This window comes from Prionailurus viverrinus, chromosome C2 (genome assembly GCF_022837055.1).
Source record: "Prionailurus viverrinus isolate Anna chromosome C2, UM_Priviv_1.0, whole genome shotgun sequence".
Taxonomy (NCBI): Eukaryota; Metazoa; Chordata; class Mammalia; order Carnivora; family Felidae; genus Prionailurus; species Prionailurus viverrinus.
In genome coordinates, this window is record NC_062569.1 from 23,441,055 (window position 1) to 23,465,325 (window position 24,271).

At 39.0% G+C, this 24,271-nt stretch overlaps 1 protein-coding gene across 11 annotated transcripts in view; it reads left to right on the forward strand.

The window, feature by feature from the left end:
• The window catches only part of SATB1 (SATB homeobox 1), a 100,636-nt gene that overhangs the window by 72,392 nt on the left and 3,973 nt on the right, over positions 1-24,271 (forward strand). The window lies entirely within an intron of this gene.

Sequence of the window (24,271 nt, forward strand, 5' to 3'; positions counted from 1 at the left end):
ACAATAGATGCAGAAGAGCTTCTAAATTATACAGCACTCTGCACAAATGGATAAGGTCTTATAATGTGCTACCCAAGGGGCTCAGACCTCTACACAGAGTGACTTCTTATTATCTGTGTATGTATCTGAAATACTTTCCATTTTAAACTAAAAGGTAAAGCTTTAGGTAGCTGGGAGGCAGTGTAATTATTTGAAAGTTTCCACGGTCCCAGAATGTTACGAAACCACACATATCACAGTTGGGCTATGTACTGACTAATGCACAAAGTATTTTCAGTAAAAGAAACCAACTCTGTGGATTCCACCATTTCACAGGTATTACATGATCTCTTCTTTTCGATGAGTAATAGAAATGGGATTGTTTTTAACTCTAATAGAAATGTCTGAATAAAATATGCAAGTAAAAACTGAAGGTAGGCTACTTTCTGTGCTTGGGTAGGAAAGCAGGCTAATGCAAACTTTAAAAAGATGATATGCTTTAAACATAATGTGAATAGCTCCAAATGAATACACTTTATATTCTGGGTATTCAAATAAGCAGCAGTTTTTCCAAGTGAATCATATTGGAATTTTATCAAACATTTAGTCTGATAACATTCAAATAATTATGAGAGCAGAATTCGCTAATTTTACTGTTTAAAAAAAATAGTTGATTTGGGTAATAACCATTACGGTAGCAAGGTTCAGTTACTGTTCATTGGTTATAGTGTTTTCATATGGGAGATGGAAATGGAATTTTTTCCTTAATGGTGGCAGATGTTGGAATCTAATTTTATTCCACAGCAAACCCCCTGAGAGCTCTGAGACTTAAGGTGTATGTCCAGCAAGGGGACATTAGCGGCACCATAGGCCTTGCCTTGTACATCGAATCGTTACATTGATTTTCGTGTCTGCAGAGGTGGGGCTTCCAGATACAGTAATACAGGAGTACAGGGCTTTTATGGGCCGGTGCTGCATCACCACTTGTGTTTAGAAAATGATTTCTCTCCGGTGCTTTATTGAACAGGGTATTTCTGTTAGGTAGAGCGACGGGATGATGAAAATTCTATCTGACTGAATATGACTGAGTATAATTTTTGGCACTCCCTCCCCACCAGTCCCGTACAGTTACAGGACTCTTTGCCTGCTACTGATAACAGCTAGTTGATAGGTATGGTTTTAGTGCTCAAAGAAGAAAAAAAGAAACAAAGTGGTTCTTTGCTTCTGCAAAAGACAGCACGACCAGTGGAAGAGACCAAATAATTTAAAGCCTTTTGCTTTCTTCCATTCACTCTTCCGACACTTTTGTCACCGAGGTTCAAAGCCTTTAGTGAGGGGAGCGAAGGGAGGGGGGAGTGGAAGAAAGAAGGAAGCTTTCGTGCATCTTTGTGGCCTTTGGGTTTGAAATTCTTAGATGGTGATTAGAATGTCTTAGATACAAGTACGAAGACATACCACGGATCAGTGGGGCTAGAAATGGGGCAAAAAAATGTAATTTTCATTGCCGGGGATAGCAATGCATAGTGACAAAATCCAGGGGGAAAAAAACCCACGGAACCATGATTGCATACTGTATTCCAGCATGTTAGTGAAGGCATCTTTTATTTTGTCAGAATTAAATTATACTTCACGGAAACTATACTTTGAAGCTCAGTGCTGATTCATTCTTTTGGAATGTTCATGCAACAGACTTTGCTGCAACACGATTTCACCTGTGTAGCCTCTTATTTAAGTCACAAAGGAGGCCCCTGCAGATCTGAGAGTCACGGTTTCTGTTATTTCTGGTGCCACATCCTTTTCTGGGAGTCTGTGGGATGATCTTTACATATTGTCCTCATAGCCCCTCCTCTCAGGCAAATCAAGTTTTCTTCAGCCAAGGTCTGAGGAGAGAACTGCCTCTTTACACACTCTCCATCTAGTGCTTTCTATTTTATTTTATTTTTTAATCTTTTTTTATTATTTTTTACTGGGTAGAGGTGATCCTGGGAGATACGGCTCAAATTTCCCTGAATCAGCATCCCTGGTAGAGAAAGGGTCAGAGAAGTACTTTGAGGGGAGAGCAAGGAGAGAAGCAAGACCACCCCGAGTGTAGCCACTTCAGCAACCTGCCCATGTGCCCATTAACACCCATGCGGGAGGCCCCCATACTGCATTCTTGAATGACAAGGATGTGGTGTTCCATCTGTCTCCCATTTAAGGTGTTCTGTGTTGATAACCACCTAAAAACCTCTCATGTCTAAATACCGGGAATCCATATTGGATTTAGTTTTCTAAAATGTAGGCCTGTTATATTTCTAGTTGGTTGCTAAATAGGACTATTGAAATCAACGGTTTTGTTTTTATTCTTTTTAACTTAGTTATAAAAAGACAATCTAATTTGTTTTAATGAGCAAAATATTTCGACACTTATCAACAAAAGATATTCGAGTGGCCAAAAGGAAAATAAAAAGGCTATCACATCATTCGCCATCAGAAAAATGTTAATTAAAGCCAAAAATATATGCCATATCAAATTCACTACAATAACTAGAAGTGAAAAGACCAAGTGTTAGTGATAGTGTGGAACATCTGAGAAACTCATACATTGCTGACCATGGGAATGTAAATGGTACAACCGCTCTGGAAAAGCTAGCAGTTTCTTATACAGTTAAACATACAGTAGTAACATGTGATTCAGTCATTCCACATATATGTATTTTCCAAGTGTACCAGTTACCAGCTTATTGACTCTCAGTTCCATATCTACATTTCATTGCCTGCTATATGATAATGGAACTGAATCCTATAGATAGTTCTCTTTTGCCAGATGGTACAATGGTAAGCTTTAGAAAGAAAGAAAGGCTTTCTCTTTCTGGTTCTGGTGTCCATCTCCCATCAGGCTCTTCAGTGCACACAGTTTTTTCTTGCAGTACCCAGTGGTCAAAGCATATGACCGCTGGGTACTGCAAGAAATCAACGGTTTGAAATACACAAATAGTGACAAGCTCCAACAGTTTAAAGGGTACATGATTGTATGTTTCACGATGCTTTTTGTTTCCTTTGTTTTAATTTTTTTTAATGTTTATTTATTTTTGAGAGAGACAGAGACAGAATGTGAGTGGGTGAGGAGCGAGTGAGAGGGAGACACAGAATCCGAAGCAGGCTCCAGGCTCCGAGCTGTCAGCACAGAGCCCGTCGCAGGGCTCGAACTCACGGAGCCACGAGATCATGACCTGAGCTAAAGTCGTACACTCAACTGACTGAGCCACCCAGGCACTAGTTTTAAGAGCTAGTTAAATTTGTGGATCTGAATATCAGCCTCCCTACAGTATAAAGACAAGCATATGTTTTATAAATCTAGGTTTTATAAATCTAGGATTCGATCGAGGAAACCCAGAATTAAGTAGAACACTTGCTCAATATATTTTTGGCTACAGAATCATGTAAAGGGGTATTTTTCCTTCTAGACACTTGATGCTATCTATTTTAAACAACTTGGACAGATTTTCAGTTGTCTTCCTGCCGCTTTCAAATCATTTAAAATGTTCATTTTGGGGATGCCTGGGTGAAGTTGAGCATCAGTCAGTTAAGGGTCCGACTCTTGATTGTGGCTTAAGTCATGATCTTAGGGTTGTGTGATTGAGCCCCACGTTGGACTCTGTGCTGGGTGTGGGGCCTGCTTAAGATATTCTCGATGTCTCTATCTCTCTTCTCCCCCCCCCTCCCCATATGCACTCTGAATAAATTAAGATAGATAAATAAATAAATAAATAAAATGTTGACTCTTTTCCCTTAAATTTAAAGTTAATTAACTATAATCATGTAAATACATTTTCCTCATTGACCCGTTTAATAAGTTAACCGTTACAAATATAGTCATAAGTCATTAAGCCTATTTTCTCCATCTTTCGAAAATGTCGCAAGAAAATTGTAGACAATATTGGGAAGGAATCCATTTGTAGATACCGGGCCAGCTCTTTAAAGAGGATCACCGTCTGAGGAAGTCCAAGGAAGGTTACCACAAGAGTGGGTCACTTTAAAGTAGTTCATCATACACGTTCTAAAGCACAAGTATACCAATTATGTATTTATAGAATCTGTTTTAATTGAGGCCACCTTTTGTCCTTAAATGTTAGTGTAAGTTGAAAAGCGTGGACTGAGTATCTGAGGAAGATCCTTTTTTGGAAGCTCTTGTATTATACGATAGGTTTTGACCCTTCAAGAGTGAGTTCTTCAGGGCAAGCTCAGGTAGCCACAAAATGGGAGCAGGGAAGAGAGCAAACCAGTGGGGTTTAACTCTTAAAAGCATTTAATCCTCAGGCTGCACGTAATTCTCTGACACTTAGCACATAACTGTAACACTGATACAATCCTTTCACAGACTACCAAGTTGAAAGCAAAAGCGTTTCCTCAGAAGTCTCAACAGTTGTCTTTTATGTTTTGGGTAGTAAAGGTAGGTTTTATTTTAGCTTTATCTTCTTTTTTTCCTCATATGAGAAATGAAAATAAAGGCCCTGTGAAATGAATGAACTATGAAAATGCATTTATGCAAAATGACAATAGAAAAATAGCTCTGGAAGAAACTGCACCATTAAAATTTCGCATCAAGGAAAGGTGCTAAGAGAAGGTTGGTAATACGAACCTAATGTGGATTTTTTTTTCTGTTCTGCCAGAATAATACCTTCAGTACCTTAAAAAGTAACCTTTAAGATTATTCGTTTTTAGACGTATAGTTGTTAAGCTTTTACACATGCAATTCTTTTGCATGACAAAACACAACAATGTCATAGACAACTCATGTAAAAACAAATGTATATATTTTAGAGATTAGTAGAAATACAGCCATTCTGTTGTGGTTTGTCACGAAATACCTTGTAAAAATAGAAGTTCCATCCTCTTTGGGAGTTGCCATGTTGTTAAATTGATGAAGTGGTCTTTTTTTCTAAGTCTTAATCTACGTCCGTTGTATGTTAATAGAGAATCTATTCTCCTTTGATCGCTTGCTTCAACAACTCCAGTTGCCTTTGTGTATTTTTTTTAACAGTTCCCTTTTGAACCAGTATGCTTCAGGAATTGGGTTTAAACACACTGTTTCATAAACTGCCAGCCTCCTCGGCCGCCTCAGTGCCTCTGATTCCGTAAATCAGATCATAGGCAGCATGCTGTCATATAATAAGGTGTCTGATCCTTATTACCAGTTTGTTGATGCACAGACTCCTTCAAATTGACCATTGCAACACATGGTTTCCCCTGAAACTAGCTGTGATAATTAGCGTGGTTCTAATGAGACAGAATGTCACTGATCTTGTGCTGAACTGTCGAGTATCGGCGCTACGGATGGGAACTGTCAGAGCCTGCCATCTGTGACAGCGCTTGGCAAATTCCAGTGGCAAGGTAGAGCATGCTCAATAGAGTATTTTCAAACAAATGGCCCTTTTCTTGACGAGGGCTCTGTATCCTGCTCAACTGGAAGAGCGTTTGCCCCAACTTTGGCCTACGCGACACCCATTTTGAGATCCAAATGTGAATGAACATGTAAATCTCTGTTCCGTGTGACATAAGAGAGGCATCTTTTGTTTAGCAGGTGAATTTGAAGTGGCATTGCTTCCCGGGATTTTCGACTCTCCCGATTGCCCCATGTTGTCAGTTAACAGGAAAGCAGTCATTTAAGATACTTTTCCCAATTTTAAAATCGCCTTGTTTAAAAGAGATTTGTTGGGAGTTGGGATGGCTCTTTGTGACAAAGCAGTCTGATTTGACGGAGAGAAAGGGGAAGGAAAAGAAATAGTTCCGAATGTGTATGGGAATACCCAAGTCGAATAGAAGAATTAAAATGGACAGGACACTTAGATCTGGAGGCTCCAGAGAGAAGTAGAGATTTTTTGCTAGACTAAAAGTCCAGCACTGCTTATCATTCCAAAATATGCTTTGTTGCTTTTTATTTCCTCCTCTCTGGCAGACCACACAGGGCTTGTTCTGAAGAACATTTTCACTAATCTGATCAGGCAGCCAAATACGCCGGGAAAACTGCTTTAATGATCCCACTAATTACCTCAAGTCAATATGAACTGTATTATTAGACTGAGGGAAAATATTCCATTAGGTCTCCCCCTTGGGAGTTTCTCCGCTTTGTGATGTCACTGAAGCCTTCACCCTCTCGCTTGTAATTAATTTTATTTACACACGCAGGCACGCACAAGGTCACACCTGCACAACCGGCGCTGGCCAGGGAGCTTGTGGCACTCCGGCTTAATCAGATCTGTCATAATTACCATTCTGCATGTTTCTGACACACGCTGTGAAATATTTCAATTTAACTGCCGCTACCAGCACAACCAGATGTAGTGCGAGTGTGGCTGCATTGGAAATATTATTCCTCAGGATAAACTCTCTCCTCCTCCTTTTTCCTCCCACCCCCCCCCCCCCCCTTACAGCTAATGTGGCACAGAAGCTGATGTATCCTGTAAATCTTGAATGCAGCGCTAGATTGATAACAGGCGATTAGACAGTTTAACCACAAACAGCTTGTTCATTTTTCACAAATGAAAACCACATGTGGTGTAACTAAAATTTCAGTCCCTTTTTTTTCTTAAGAGTTGGGGTATGTATGTGTGCGTGTTGAAGATGTGCTTAAATAAAAATAAAATGCAATGAAAAGAAGTTAAGTGTCTATAAAAATGGAGAAGTTGCCTGTTTTTTTCCAGGTTATTTTATCACAGTCTTCCTCAAATCCCGTTTTTCCACTTTCACCAAAACTCAAATGAGAAAAAGATTCTCCATTGGCCTTTCCATTATTTTCTCTAACGTTTATTTTGGATGGGAGGGATATTATCCCTTTGGTCTATTCCCTTGGTTTTGGTTTTGGTTTTGGTTTTTTTTTTTTTTTCAGGGTTAAACCTGTTATTTGAACATAAGTTCTGAAAGCATATTTACTGTTGGGCATATATAGCTTTTTAAAGGACAGTTTCCCTATTTTTTTTTTAAATGAAAAGTTGCTAGTTTAGGCTTCATGGTCATGTCCCAGGCAATGCAAACACAAAATGGGGCCAATCAGGAAATTTATTTCTTAGAGATGTCTGTTGATCTGCAGAACCAGTCCGAAAGGTAGAGTTGAAAACCAGTGATTTCTGTTTCTGTAGAAAAATTGGAGATAACCTGGCAGAAAGTACAGGCTCAGTAGGTAACCATATAAGGCCAGAGTTATCACCAGTCTCAGAAGAATCCAGCCATAAAAAAATTAAAGTATTGGAGCCATAAGAAAGCAAATAAGCCAGTAGAAAACTAAAATTAAGAGAGGAGAAAGAAACAGGATCAGTAGTGATTTAGAATCGTACCTCTGGAGAAGGTTCACCACAATCCACTTTAGAGAACATTTAAAACCATAGATACAGCCTAGTTAAAGGTCTTTTAATGCCAAATAAAACACACTCCTTTTCTTTTATCTTTACTTTTACTACTTCAGTTATGAACCTCACTTTTGGAAGCTTCCTAGGATTCTGTGGTGATTCCTATTATCTGATAAGAAGTGCCATTTCCCATAGACCTGTGGGCTTTTTATTCTTGTTCCCTTACTTTATTCATTTTCCCTCTTCCTTTGTTACTTTCTCACATTAAAAAACAAAACAAAACAAAAAACTTTGCAGTTTTTGACCAGAACTTTCTTTCCTTTTACTCTGGCTGTTTTCTGTGTGTTTTGGGTTTGCTCCGTGATCTCTTCCAACTGGAAATTTTAACATTTTCTGCCTCTTCATACTTTATTCTGGCTTGAATATCAATCACCTCCAAGGGAAAACAAAAAGTATTTGCCTTTCAGTTAGAACCCATCTCCCATCTCAGATGCTCAGCAGTTCACGTAGTCGATACCAAATTATTAGGTCAGTTTCTTTTCACAGTCTTCATCTGCCTTTGTAGTCATTTTGCAAGATGCAGATATCGAAGATTTGATTCGGTCCTCACCTAAGCAATCTGTCACAACAGTATATCCTGTTGAATACAGATATCACCTCAAAAATCCTTCTTAACACAAAGTTGAAGGTGCTGGTCACTAAATAGTAAAGTCAACTCACCACTGCTTCAGTCACTTGTATTTCAGGGTTCCCAAGAATACTAAACATAGGATGTATGGGGATGAGTCCAAGAAATACGAGAAGTGGAGGTAAGAAAAAAAATCCCGCACCTTATAACTTCATTGCTACTGCCCTGGTTTTAATAGCCCTGAAGTTTTTGCACAGCTGCCTCAAGATATGTTAGGGATAAGCCAGCATGCAAATTGAATCACATTTTGCAGTCATTAGTAGCGCTCACTAGGTAAAGGAAACTTGATTTGTTCCACAGCGAATGAAAGATTTCATTAACATTCTGAAAAATCATCCACTAGTTTTCCATGTTTGCAAACTTTTGTCTTTGTGTATTAGAATTTCTTTGTTCCCAGCACACCTGTTGATACAAAAGGGCTCAGGAAGGAGAGGGGGGAACAAAAAAGAGTTACTGTTTAGGGATGCTGTTTTATGTATGGAGTTTGAAAATTTTGAGTATGAGAGAAGAGCATGTCTTTTCATTCAAGTTAATTAGATTACAAAAATCCCATTGTTCAAAAAAAGATTACAGTTTTCTTTGTGGACCCTGCTCCACGACCCTCTCTAATAAAAGAACAGTTTTCATGTATCTGTTAACAAGTCATGGTTGAAGATTCAGTAGGAAGTAGTTCACAAAACTTTATCTTGCCCAACTCACTCCACTTTCCCCAGCCACCGAGCAGCTGTTCTTTTGCGTTGCTGTTGGATCCTCCTGAAAACGTACAGGAAAGTAGAATTGGCTATATGCTGTTTTCTTTCGGACCCACTATTTGCATTTTTCATTGTTGAAATCACCGATATCATTTACAGTGAAGCTCATCTTTTTATTCCAAGCTGACAGGAATGGGAGGGCATGTTTCTGAATATCTATGGCAGATAGAGATAGGGCGATGGTAACTAATTTACAAGCTCACAGATGGTTTATATAACAACTTGGACGTAAACTTCATCTTTCAGAGAAAGCATTGAGGATTGCAAAGAGTGGTGACCGCAGTCTCACTGCTATCATGCCGTGTGGCCCCAGGCAAGTCATTTAACCTCTCAGGCTCTGAACTTCCCCTTTAGGAAGGTAAAATTTGTTGGGTCAGATTATGTCTGACCCAATGTCCCTTGCAGTTCCGACTTCTGTGTGTTTGTTGCTGAAACAGGTGCACAAGTATGAAAGAGGATGCTATTTTGATTGAAGGTACTGCCGACAGGTGTGTTAGTCTAGGAATGAGTCACAGAGGAGGTAAGGTTTTGAATAGTGACAGGGCTTAGTTTGGTGGGGGGACAGACAAAGTGCTATTTTGGGGCCTGTAGCCAGAAAGCATTCATAGGTGGGATGGAGTGGGGAGGATTGATTGTTTGAGATCCAGTGTGAAAACTTCATGTTGATAATAGATGAACTGAGGCTCTCGTAAAGTCATCTGAGACTGGGTTATTACCTACCTAAAAGACCTCTGTCTCATTATCAAGGACCTAGAGGAACCAGTACAATATGGACATGAGATGAGCTCAGTTCGGTTGGGGAACGAGCTTGGCTTAACATGTGGCAGGGCAGTGGTTTGCCAAAACACTGTGACTGGAAGGTTGCTAAAGAGTGTCTTCCTTAAACACATTTTTTGTTTGTTTGCTTGGTTTTTTTTAACTGATGCCTGAAATTCTGCCTTTAACATCTCACTGTTTGGGGACTGGTGCAAGTCATGGGAAGGATAACACATTAAAGAGGAAAAACTATTCTTGGTCCATGAGAAATCCCAGGTTTGGAAGAGATGAGTGAAAGAGAAAGTACACCAGAAAAAGGAGGCAGGGAATGACAGCTCAGTTGAAGGAATAGCTTGAAGCCCGTGTTTGCAAGTTCATAAATTGGTACCTGTAGCATTTAATAGCTGCTGAGGAGTGCCCATTCCCCCATGTCTCCTTTAAATGTTTACCCATTTACTAATGGTGCCAGCACGAGTGCTACTTGTTATGGGTGCTACTTGGCTGGTTCATTGATGGAGTATTTGGTGGTTTAAATGAAATGTAGATTAGCGAAAAATAAATTACTTTCAATAAGGTCAAGGAAGTGAAAGCTGTAAGTAAAATATACATTCACAAACAGACAAATGCTATTAGGAAATCCAGCTCAGTCCATGCCAAGCTGTTACTGTCTAAATTGCCTTCTTTCTTCCTGGCTTGCAATTAATTTTTGCTTGTGTGTTTGGAGATTGGGGGAAGGGTAATAGCCTAATGGGTAATGATTTTATTTTAGTATTTTGATTAAAGAGACTAAATAACTTGGACCCTGGATAACCATAAGGACTAAAGCCTTATCCATCAAGCTTAATTTCTAGACAGAAAGTTGCGTTGTATTTCTGGATACATTGAGCATTGTGCTACATACATAGTGAGGAGACGGATGTGTGCTCGGGTATTTTCTCCCTGTCCCACCCCCAGCCCACCCCCCACCTACCATCTTTCCTATTCACTTTTTTCCTTGCTTTAATCCTCTATTTGACTAGCTTCCTTCTTGCCCTCTCCTCAGATCTCAAAGGCAAATACTTTATAACCGTTTGCTCTTTGAAAAGTGGTGATGAGAGCAAGGGCTGCTTGCCTGGCGCTTTGATTACCCTGGTTTCCTAGCCTTTCATAGGTCCCCGCGCCCCATAGGACGCCCGTGTCACCGTTCTGTTCCTTTCCCTGCCTCCATCCTCTCTCTGCCCTGCTGCCTTATCCCCTTCTGTTTGGGAAACCCAGGTGTCTTCAGAAAACCCCATTAGTGTTCCTCTTTTGGCAGATGGACATTTCTCAAAGGATACTCTGCTAATCTTGTCCACCTTTGCAGTTACTCGGCTGGTAGGAAGTTAACTAAATTAGAATACGGTTGCTTTGTTCAGAGGTTGTGAACCGTTTTGTAAGTTTGTAACGGGACCAGGAAGAAAGAGTGAGGTATGTATGTGCTAGCGTAATTGTGAATCAGAGATTTTTAAACTGGAAAAACTATTGTTTTATGAATGAAATCTCATGCAGCCCTGACATAAATAAATCAAAAGCCTTCCCCCATTTTGATTGACTTGAGGACTGGACGGAGGTGGGCCTTCTCATCGATCATGGCACTGTTGAGATGCCCTGATCGAAACCTGGGGCTCCTGAGGACATAGTCTGGGAACCATTGTGCTGAACTAGTGATTAACTCTTTTCCTCCAACCGTCTCTAACAGGCTTGGTCGTTTAGTGGCAAAAATAAAATAAAATAAAATCTATTCCATGAATCCATAAATAACCAAAATTTTCTAAACTACTAGGAGCTTATAGAAGATAGCTGTAGAAAAATATTTGAAATGTGTGTGTGTGTGTGTGTGTGTGTGTGTGTGTGTGTGTGTGTATTGGAGTATAAATGTGTGTATACACACACACGCACGTGGGGTGATGGGAGTTCTTAACTGTAGCCCACCTTCCCCCCAGGGGTCCATGAACTTGGATAGAAAAAGAAATCTTTATTTTCACTAACATTTTACTGAAGTTTGACATTTTATTCAATTATCAATATAGGCAACAAATCATAGTAGTATTATCAATACCTATGAATTTGTCACCAGTAAAAATCACAAATATTTTCATATCACATTAAGTTACTGCAGATATCTCAAAATATTATCTTTGCTCACCACTATAAAATCAGAGTAGTTATCAGATCTGTTGTTAGGTACTGTTATTGAGTGTGTTAATAAAGAAGCATTTATATCACTGTATCACAAATTTTTGATAACCGTATTTCAGCATAATTGGTTTTCTTCATAATCTTAGGCATTTTATTTCAGGCACATAAAAACATTGTTCTGGAAAGGCATCATCTGTGGGCTTTACCAGCTTGCCAGGAGGGTCAATGGCACAAAAGAAATGAGATCAATGATTAGATAAATTATATGTAGGGGGAAAATTACATATTTTTTTTAGTACATTAGCTGAAGAATTCTTGAATTTGCAGGGGAAACCTTTGTTATTTATGACTTTATACTGTGCTTATTTTTCAAGGGTCCTTCACTTCAGAGCATGTAAGCAGGGGTTAGATTCATTGCCATAACATTTAAAACAACAACAGCAAAAACAGAAACCTATTGGCAGCCTTTTCTCCAACATGCTGATGCCACACACAGATGACTTTGTGAGAAAGGGCCTTTGCCCTTCGGCTGGAGACTCTGCGTCCAGGGGGCTTCACCTTTAATATCAACTTCCATCTGAAGTGTAAGCTGTTCTTTCCTCACTGGACTGTAAGTGCTGGCGGAAATGACTCCCTATTATATCTGTCCCCACATCTCCTCTTAGCCTGCACAGTAGGTGGCACATAGTTGGCACTTAATGATTATTTGTAGAAGAATAAAATGATTCAGAAGCACATTTCATCCGTTCTCAATTTTGCCCTCACAAAACCCAGCACATTCCTAAAGGAGCTCTGGTGGGAGGAGGGAGATTCTGTGCTCCGAAAGACAGAGTAGGGTCACACTCCTGTCCCCCTCCCCCGGGGCCCTCTCGGAGCCCGCCTTCCCCAGGTATAAGACAGTTTCAGTGGTCCTGAGGAGTGACTCAGTTGACCTGTGCAGAGAGCTCAGCCTCCCCTGTCTCCTTTTATTGGTAAAATTATAACCCGGCCATTGTCACTGGGATCCACGTGATGCTTCTAGAAATATTTATGCCTTCTTTTTTTGATGTGTCCTTGGGAATCACAAGATTTGAATCCCTCAATTAAGCCAACCTCTGATTAGTAGGTTTGCATAATGGATAAAATGATGTGGGTTTTGGCCACAAAATGGGTGTTACTTTATCAGCAAAATCATAAGCAACGGGAGCTCATAATGACCCTGCCCGCTTGATTGTTCCTCTTAGGATATGAGTCCCATAACTTTTACAATCCCGAATTGCCTTCCTCTGGTTTTAAAAATTCTTTGTTATCTTTCCTAGGATATCATAGAGGGAAGATTTAAATTTTTAATTCCTAGCCCCTAAATATGCATAATGGGACATATAGCTCATTCTAGGAGATGTCTGCAGTGTTGAAAAGTTTTATATAAACCAACTAAAAATGCATTGGAGGAAATATTTGTTTAAAATAACCTGTAGCAAATTATTTTTGTAAGCAGATAAATCCCTGTTTCAAGTAGATCATCACCGAAAAATTATTTGTTTTATAAGCTCAAGTTTTTACAGGTTTGGTTTCTTCTTTTTTTTGCACGTAGCATATATGGATATTCAGCAACATTCTTTTCTTCATGATCTTCATAGTTTTGAAAAGACAAATACACCCTGTAAAACTTTAATGGTGACTTTAGGGTACCGCATGATGAGACATTTGCTTCATAACATTGCTGTGTACGAGTCCGTATTTATTTGAGTTGAGGGGTTTGGGAAAAGTGAAGTTTCCCATTCAGCTTCTTGAAACAATCCGATGTTGTATTTGCTTTTGACAGAAGCCTTTAATCGTGCTACCCTGCCTCCTTAAACCTAGTAAGATGAGCTCAGTTTGCGTCTTAGTTTTTTTGAACTGCAGCATCATGATGAATGCAAGCTTTGGGACTTTGCTACAATACATGATACCCTCAGGAATTACAGAGAGGTATACGGTTTCTTGCCACTAACTAAATGGTCCAGATTGTGCAATTTTTACAGCTCTCTCTCTCTCTCGAACTTACTGCCACTGCAGTGTTACAGGGAATCCTTTGCTGCATTTTTACACTCACTCATTCAAGCGTGAGCCTCAGGGCATGTCCAGGCCCCTTAGATGAAGGAAAATGAAGACTATGTCACTCAAAGGGCTATTTGTGTGGACGTTTGTTTATGATAAATGTAATTCAGCTGAGATGGGGGGTGGGGCAGGGAACTGAATTAAAGAAACCCATCAGCGTTAGTTCGTGGAAGAAATGCTCTGGCCTCAACCAGAGCAGTAGGAATGGAAAATAAGGAACCAATTCAAGAAATGTTCTGAAGGAGTAGAATTGGCAGGAATTCATCATGATTGTTCTCTTTATAAAGCAAGCAGACAAGAAATATCAGATTTTTAATTGAAGCTGTTTGCTAAGTTTTTTTATTGAAAACATACAGCTACTATAAAAAAAATGCAAGCATAAAGAAGAACGTAAGGAAATACTCAGAATCCTAAATTAACTAAAGATAGCCTGATTTATGTTCTTTATACACACATATGTATACGTATACATATATATGTGCACATGTATATATATGTCTTACCTTTATTCATATGCTATACAGATCTTTTACTTTCCTACTAAGATAGATTTAAGTTATATTCTATGTTTCCTATCACAAATAATGCTAACATGAACGTTATTATAGTTAAATATTTGTATACCTCTTTATCATTTATTTATTTAAAAAAACTTTTTTAAAAAAAAATTTTTTTTTTAACGTTTTTCTTTATTTTTGGGACAGAGAGAGACACAGCATGAACGGGGGAGGGGCAGAGAGAGAGGGAGACACAGAATCCGAAACAGGCTCCAGACTCTGAGCTGTCAGCACAGAGCCCGACGCGGGGCTCGAACTCACAGACCGCGAGATCGTGACCTGAGCCGAAGTCGGCCGCTTAACCGACTGAGCCACCCAGGCGCCCCTTAAGAAAACTTTTTTAATGTTTATTTATTTTTGAGAGAGAGAGAGAGCACGAGCAGGGGAGAGGTAGAGAGAGAAGGAGACCCAGAATCTGAAGCAGGATCCAGGTTCTGAGCTATGAGCACGGAGCCCAACATGGGGCTCGAACCCACAAACCGTGAGATCATGACCTGAGCCAGTCGGACGCTTCACTGACTGAGCCACCCAGGCACCCCTCTTTATCATTTATTTAGAACCTATTCTTAAAAGTAGAATTATTGGATAAAAAAAGGCTTTTGTGTTTTAAAGGTGATTACTAGACATTGCTACATTCAACATTTCCACATTGCCCATCAGCAAGATTATGCCAGTTTATACTTCAAATTACAGCATTTCAGCCCAGGTGACTAGGTGGGTGTTGATGCTATTGAGTTAAACTACATATGAGAAGAACGTAGTCTATAAGAGGAAGATACTGGGTTCAGTTTGGGATGTGATAACTGAGCTGTTTTCATTAACTCCCCAGATACTCAAATTCCTTTGGATTATCTTTGTGATAGTGGCAACAATAATAAAAATAGTGAGAACTGACATTCATCATACTGCTTCTGTGTGCCGAACCCCTTGCACGGATTGTCTCTTTTAACTCACACAACCCTATGAGTAGTGGTAAAATTACCCCCATTTGCAGAGGAGAAAATTGAGGTCTAAAGAAGTTGAAAAGCTTGACCAAAGATACAGGGCTGGTAAATAGTGGAATAGGAATACATATTCAAACCCAGGCTTGCTTTTTTTTTTTTTTTTAACTTTGTTGCTTTTTTTTTTTTAATGATTTTTAAAAATTTTGTTTTACTTTATTTTGAAAGATTGAGAACGAGCAAGCAGGGGAGGGGCAGAGAGAAAGAGAGAGAAAGAATCCCAGGCAGGCTCCGCACTGTCAGCACAGAGCCCAACGTGGGCCTTGATCTCATGAATCATGAGATCATGATCTGGGCCGAAATCAAGAGTCAGACACTTAACCGACTGAGCCACCCAGACACCCCAAACCCCAGGCATTCTTTTTTTTTTTTTAATTTTTTTTTCAACGTTTATTTATTTTTGGGACAGAGAGAGACAGAGCATGAACGGGGGAGGGGCAGAGAGACAGGGAGACACAGAATCAGAAATAGGCTCCAGGCTCTGAGCCATCAGCCCAGAGCCTGATGCGGGGCTCGAACTCACGGACCGCGAGATCATGACCTGGCTGAAGTCGGCCGCTTAACCGACTGCGCCACCCAGGCGCCCCCAGGCATTCTTAATAAATGGGTCTCAGAAGTACAGCATGTAAAGGAGGTGAGGTCACAGTACTTGAGTATTCTCAAGAAAGTCCAGTATGGGAAAGAGCTATAGCAAAAGAATGGTACACACAAGCAACTGATCTACCTATTTTTCCCAGCACACTGATAATTCATTTTCCTCCTTTTTTTCATTATCCTCACCATTTTATATATTGCCAATTTTTCAAGGCCAAGCCAATATCACTTTTCATCAGTGTAGAGTTTCTGGACCACACAGACCATCTCTTCTTCCTCGCCACTTGGATCGCCCTTGATGTCTGTCCATCATTGACCTTGATCACTCACTGCCTTGTACTGGCAGTTATTTTTGAATGCTTCCCAAATACACTGTGAGCCTTTTTAAGGCAAGTGCTTTCAATTTAAGTTCATCAGACCTTCTTGTAGTTATCATGGACCAGGCACTGGGCTGAATGTGTTCTATTTCATATGTACCAGTCACAGTCCTGTGAGATTAATACTCCTATTGTCTGCACTTCGTAGAGGAGGAGCTGAGGCTCAAAAAGGTAATTTGCTCAAGTTCACATACATTAATGCCTACATGGGATATAACCCTTTATCAATATACTGAGGTGTTTGAGCATTACTAGAAGGAGAGTTAGTGTTTGGATGGGCAGAAAAAAGGAGAAAGGGCTTTCCTTCAGTATGAAGGATGGAGAATAGAAAGTGGGGAAGTGCTGGGCAACAGCTCATAAATAATCCAGTGAATTAGGACATGAATGGGATTGGGAGTAGCCTTCAGGGCAGCCCCATGGAGTGTGAGCATTTTCTCTGTGATGGGAAGCCTTTGAAGGGCATTTTGAGCAGTAAGATAACTTTGGGCAGTTTGAAAGACCAGAGCAATGATTTTCATCCCAGCATCTCTTTTCTGAGAGCATCTCAGAGATGGCTAAGGGGTTTCAAGAAAGCTTAGTTAAACCTGTGTATTTATCTGGCAGGAAGTTCCATAGGCTAAGCTAGACATCACATTTATTTGCTCCTTTAGGTGTCACAACTTCGTATGATAGCTCTAGTCATCATCGGTGCACTGTTTCCCCTGAGTTAAGAAAAGGCATGATTAGTTAAATGCTTTTTTGTTTAGAAATCAAAATAATTGTCCATTTGGAGTAATTAAAAAGAATGCTTGGTACCTAAGAGCATACTTCAAGGGAGACGACTCCCAGGCTGACAAGTCAGTGGTGGACGACAGGTGGAAAGGAGTCGTGGATTCTGCACGATAGAAGAAAGGCTGACATTGATGGACCTTGGGAGTACTGACTTTTCTGTTTTTTAACGGCACTATTTATGGAGAGTGAGAGGAGAATAAAAACTTAAGTACGATATTAAGGCACAGTGTGTATAAATGTTAAACAGGAGCCAAATCATATCACTGACATTTATGTAGTGTCGAAAATACATCTTAGATTGAGGAGAGAAAACAAAAAAAAATTCTTTTTGAGTCCATATTCAAGAAGCAGGCTTGTAAGCCACATTTTTGTTTGCTTCACTTAAGCTTTGAAGAAACAATCTTGAAAGCAGGTTAGTATGTGAAGTATAAGAAAAATTAAACTTTTAAGTTAGATATCTTCCAAATCTAATGTTTTTAAAGGAAAATTCAGCCTTTCTTTGGAAGTTCTCTGTTTCAATCAAAATACAAGATTATTTTCTTGCTAGCTAGTTTAATATGTTATCTACAATTTCATGCTTTTCTCTCATCCCTCCTTTTTTCCTACTCAGATTCTCCTTCCTGAAAATATTCTTTAAACTGTAAGAGCTCCTTGTCTAACAACCTTTTAAAGTGGGAACCATTTTTATCTACTCTGGCCAAACTGTCATCTGATAATCTTACTACGGATCAAACAATCTGTAGCAAAAGAAAAAAAACCACTATATTTACGTGTGCCATAAAGCCAGTGGCTTTGACAAGGTAGAAAAGAAGGGAACATAAAAGCTATTTTCATTTTTTACTTAAATTTTAAGCAAAATTGCATGCTGAAGATTATTTACCAATGATTCTGATTATTCAAAATTCACTAAGTTTTAGTGGGAGCTTTTCCTCAGATTGTATGAGCATTTCTTTTTGCTACTCAGAAATCTCCAGAAACTCTGCTTGGATGTGTTTAACCTTTTAAAGATAAGGTGGCAAAAATTTACTCAGGAGAAATTGACCAGTAGCCATTGTATGTCCTGTTTCCACAGTACGGAAACCCACAGATTTTTGGCTGAGATACTGAGTCCCTTAAATAACCTGGAGAGGGTTTACAACAGTGCCAGTTTAGAAGTATAAAACTAGCAATAGTTTTAAACTATCATGATTTTTTTTTCTCTTCAGCAAATACAGGTATCAGAAACCATACCTTGAAAATAAATATATTTGGGGAATACATACACACGGGTATTCTATTTAAAATATGTTTCTTTTTAAAAGCCCTCTTTAAATACAGTGGATGTAATGTGCTACTTTTAGCATGAAAATTTATTGGTACGTCTCTGTTCAAACTTATTTCCCGTGTTTTCTTTAATAAGACCAATGTTAACGTAGCAGGAAAAGTTACTCAGCGCCTGCTGAGATTTTCTTCACAGAACACAAAGTAGATGTTATTAAACTGGGGAGAAAGATTAATGTATTTCCTACTAATTCCATAGAGGAGAACATGTATCTTTATTAATGTTAATGGTGGGGGCCTCTCATTATGTTATAGAATTATCTGCTTTAGCAAAGGTTTTTCTTCTAAAGAACTTCATAACATTTAAAGGTTAATATGTTAGGTAAAGAACAGTATCTTAAGATAAGTGTTTTTATTACAGGACATGATGGGATGGTTTTTATTAAATTACATGATGATTTGAATGGGGAAGAAGAAAAAGTGCCCTGCTTCTTGCCCTCAACTTTAATGCCTTTAATCAAATAATGACCTTCTGGAAAATAGTTAATTTTAAGCATTTGGAAAGATCAATACCACTTTGCCACCAAAAAATGGCCTAGACGATGAAATTTGATGTATTTAAAGTATCATTTCACCCTCTTAACCTAGTAAATAATTTAAAATGCTTTCAATATTGTCTTGCTACTGTTCTGTTTCCCGCTGTTTGAAGTGTTACGACTGTTCTTGAGGAAAAGAAAAAGGGTAGAAGTTGGTATGTGAAGCATCCGGGCCTCCAATCTGGAAGTGGGGTTTTACCTCCATTGGGTCCTGTGTCTGCAGTAGGGCCCCCAAAGAGGTAATAATGTGTTACTACTGTATTTGAGGCAGAGTGTGGTAAAAGGCATAAAAAGTATGAAAATGGAACCCTTCTGGAATGTTAAAGGCATGGCTTCTGCCGCCATCAGTCGCGTTGCGTCTTTGTGATATCTGTAAACCTTCATGCTAAAGGTGAAAGATTGTGCAACTCTGACAATTAGAACCCATTTCCCCCCCAGCTTAGAGAACATTGATATGAAATTACCCTTGAGTGCCGACAGCTTTGTAAATAAAAAAAAAAAATTGCCCTCTATTAGCATGTTTGTGGGCAGATTAAAAACTGTCTTCATTAGCATAAGTAACACTTACGGATTCTTTTAAAAGTAGAAAATTATTTGCTGAATGATAAATTGCTAGCTTTATAGTTAGTTGTTGAAAATGTACTCATTCAAAATGCCTGGTGTAGTTTAGTCTACAATACTGAATTTTTTGTGTTGGAAGTACTATTTAATGGATTATGTACTTAATCCTTGTTCCTACCACTTGCTAAAATGTAATTCATGCTTTCCACTAAAATGTTTGTATCAAATACGTCCCTATTTAGATTGATTTCTTTTAATATCATATATTATTATACTATATGCCCCAGAGATTGGAACAAAATACTCCTGCAAATAACACATAAAAGATGAGGGTGAGGGGGAATAAACACAGACTATAAAATGTTTTGCTTTTTAGAACTCACATTACCATTCCGTTTTTTAAAATGTATTTTTCCTTCTTAGTTGCAGCAAGAATTGTCATTTTCTTCTTTTTTCTTGTAGCTCTAGGATTTAAAATGTATATGCACATAACAATAACATATACATATCTGTATATTGTATTAAATGATTTTTTTTTTCCTCAGAGAATACTGAAGCCTATTTTCCCCTGGAAAGCTCGTTGTGTTATGTGTTCCCAGCTCTGTCACAGAACAGGCCCTATAAGGGTTCTCTTTTTATGTTTGTGAGACTGTATAGGTACAATAAATTCATTCAGGAAAGGAGGTTACTTTTCTGACTCAATTAAAATCATTGTGTACCCTTCTCCGTTCAGATGTTCGAAGTGAATTGACTTGAATTAATTGTTCTAAAAAGAGTGGAGTGGAAATCAGGGATCGAGTTGGGTTGGAAATTAGCAGCTGAGAGATGAGGGTGCCAGGATTTTTATTTAAATGTGGTACAACAAGATTCTGTCAGTAAAGCACATCATTAGAATATTGAGTTTAGAACTGCTAATTTTTCCTTTAAAATGAGCATACAGTCATGTGTTTCATGGACCATAATAAATTGCCATTGTGTTGTCATTGAGTTTGTTTTGCTTTTTTTCAGGACTGGTTTGGCAGTCATTCTGCGTTTTCTCTTTTCCTTCCCCGCCCCTCCCCCCCCATCTTACTTTTTTTTTTTTTTTTTTTAATAGATCCCTCACCAAAACCAGTCCGAAGAGTGTTATTTATTTCATGCGGTCTTAGGTTTAACATCTTCTGCACCGTTTTCTTGCTTACGGTAGCAAGACATTTGCAGATGGTTCTTGGTTACTATAAAGTACATAACAGTATTTCCTTTGTGGCAGATGGATTTAAGACTTTTAGTTCTCAATAAATGTAGGTTTACAATACATAACTTTACAGGATTTGTGTTGTATATAACAGGTTTGAACATATTATCTCAGAATTCATCTGCATGGCATTTTCAGCTTATTCAGGGTTCAAGCCAGTTTTTTTTAAGTAATGGGGGAGCGCTGTGATTGATAGCAACAGCTCAAGGCGTGATTTTGAATAGAAACAAAGGGTTTAGAACAGAAGGTGTCAAATTAAACTTCGTCAGTTTGAAAAGTAGTAACATCCTGAAAGTATTACTAATTTATTTACATGTGGCTACTGTTTATATTTTGCCCTCTTTATATGCAGTGTAATGTTGCTTGGCAAATTGACTACACTTAAAGTTTAGGTTGTTCCTTGTACCATTTTAGTTTTCTGAGCGTGGATTGGTCTTATTATTTTAAGGCTGTTACGCTCCTGTCTTTCCTACTGTACGGAACAGTTGTGATCTAATTTGATTTGGGGAGTAGCTCACTACTCCTGCCTATGGTCTTAGAATATTTCAAGTCCCAGAGACCTCTCTTAAAAATGTAATTATGTTCACATTTTGCAGCAAAGTCCTGCATTTCATTCCTTGCCTCTCCTCTACCAAGCAGATCTGTACATTTATCACTTAAAAGCCCATACAGTGCTTAGGGGAATCATCATTATTTGTCAGATATTGTAATATTCTGACATGTTGCTTGTCTTACCAAGTTTGTGGGCTCTAATAGTATCACTTATGGAAAAATGACCTAGAAAAAGGTATTGGGGAATTAGAAAGCATTTGGCTTTTTTAGTCACTTTGTGCAAAAACCTAGATCAGATTACTGTCATCGTTAATAGAGTCTCAGTCGATAGGATTTGAGGTAGTCAGAATATTCCAAGGTATTTAAATAGTATTAGAATAAATTAATCTTATTTTTGCCAGTGTAAATTGGGAATGAGCCAATGTCTCTGCTGACAAAGAACTAGCATATCAAAATGTCTGTTTTCCGTTATTTTTCAAGAGATACACACGTCAAGAAAAGCACTCCCCCTTTTTAATTTTTTTTTCTTTTTGGAATACCCTTGTAGAACTAACAGTTCCCAGCTGCACCGTTAAATATTTTTCTAAGAAGCATCTGATTTCAGTCTCTTAAAATCATCATGTCTCTTGAAAGGCTAGCAGAGACAAGCTTCAAACTTATAATTCATCAAATTATTTTTAGATAAGGAATTAGAAGTATTATTTAAGGGCAGAGGTTAATAGCAAACTACTGGAAATGTTATGGTAGTCATGGGCAATTAATAAAAATAAGGATCCATTTCATCAGTATAGAGACACAGAAGTGACAATATGAGCAAAATATTTGTTGAATGAGTCATGGCTCTTTTTCTGAAATATTTGTTAAACCAGCATGAGTGTGATTGTTTAGGAATTAGCTATCATTATTAGCCATTTTAAAAGAACTAATGATTTTCTTTTCCAAAGAACATCTGTGATCCACATGTTTTTTCTCGTATATCCGAGTGCTAACTGATCTCTGTGTTACTTTAAAAAGTTTTTCTAAAGGATTGGAAAAATTATTGGAGTTTTTCAGCTCTCTCCAAGAAGCTTTTCTTACGTGAATTATTCTTAATTTAACTTTCAGCAATTTTTAGTTACAGGCATTTATTTCTTAAAAAAAAAAAAAAAACCTTAGCTACTCAATGTTTAGCACTTAGTGGGCCAATATACAATACTAGCTAAGTACAAAACCCCCAAAATACCAACTTTTCTGTTCTGTTTTTAATGAGCCCTCTAACATCTTGAAAGATAAATAGAACTGCAGTAGTTTGCTCCGTGTAGGCATGGGGGCCTGTCAATTGCCGTAGCTGAAGAATGGAGGAGGAAAGCCATCTTAACCATAGTTAATATTCAAGCCTACAGGAAGATATATATCTGAAACCTGCACAGCATCCAACTTAGAGGTAAAGTATAAAGAAATAGCTGAGATGTAGGAAAATATAAAATATTTTCATGGCTCAATCCAGATAGCAAATATTTGCCAATAAGAGCTAAATAAACATCTCCAGGGCACATGTGCAAGTGGGTCTCAAATACCTCAAATACAGTTTGAGAGTTAATGTTATACTCCTATAGAGCGAAAATATGACACATCATCATATTTTTCTGGAAATAAACATAGAATTGCCATGGTTAGGAAAGAAGCACATTCAGTGACATGCTCATCACAATTATTACTTTTTTTCACTAATATTCTTGCCGGTAAACCTTCAGTTTACTGCCTGCTCTCTCAGCCTTGAATTATGCATTCAGTGGCACTGAATGAGTGCATGATTGCGTGACCATCTCCTTGTACATATTTGTTTAATTAAGAGACCTGTTGAGTCGAGAAACAAATGTCTTAGAAAAAAATAGATCTCATGAGGTTTAGCAACAGTCACTCACCCTTGGCTGGTTAGTAGGTGGGTCTTGGGAAGCTAATGTTAGCAGCTCTCCCATCTTTTCTTTTAAATTCTCTCAAATAGGCCATTTGGGGCAGAATGGGCCTTGTTTCTTTTCGCTGTATGTTGCAGTTAGAAGGGGAAGGGGAATTTTCTCCGGTAGTTCAGTATGGGACGAATGGAGAAAAGTCATACCATTCCCTGGTCTCACCCCGTACAACAACAGCAGCAATACACCAAAAAAACTCTCGTTGGCCGGTTCTAAAACGCAGATGATAAAGAAATTGTGCTTTTTCCACTCCCATCGAACTCATTTAGTTGGCATTTCCAAGAAATCCCTTCATCTTCGGTCAAGTCCCTAAAGCAGAGCCTAAGACAGGAATCAAGTGTCTAGGCTTTTATGAGAGACCTGGAAGGAGTGAGGGAGGATAGGGAAGAGATAGGGGTCCGGTAAGAGGTATGGTCTCAGGTGGTCTGTATTGATGGGGGAAGAGAGTAAGAAGAATGGGGAGGGCCATCTCTGTTGAGTAAATTGAAGGGTTGAGTGAGTGGTCCCTTGAGGGGAAGAGGACAGGAACGTTGTACCACTGGGTCAGCCAGTCACTGGCCACCCCAGGGTGAGGGGGGTCAGTGAGGACGTGGAGGGACTGTCCAGGCATCTCCAGGCGAGATGACTCCAGACATCGCCCCAGAGAAGGATGTGGCTCTGAGCTGTTAGCAGGCAGCACGGCAGCTGCAGGTGGTTGCCTTGCTGGTGAAGGGGTTTGGGTGGGACACACGCTCCCTCTCGCCACCCCGTTGCTTAGTGTCCATCATGGCAGCCAAAATGAAGAACGTTTGGAATGGTGATTAGAAGATGTTAGACAGGGTCCTCTGTTGGACCACTCAGTTTTTGACAGATAATCTGAGGATCAAAAATGGGACCCTAGGGGAGGCATCAGAGAGGTTCAGGTTTGGGCGTTCATTGGACATTTCCTTCTCTCAGCCTAGGAAATCTGTTAAAATTCTTGCCTGATGAATCATATGTTGCACACTGCAGTGGGCAGAAAAAAACAGGCCCTGAGATGTTTTTCTGGAAAGTTGTTTCTGGGAGAATTCTTCTAATGCCCATTCTGAGCATTACGCTTACACT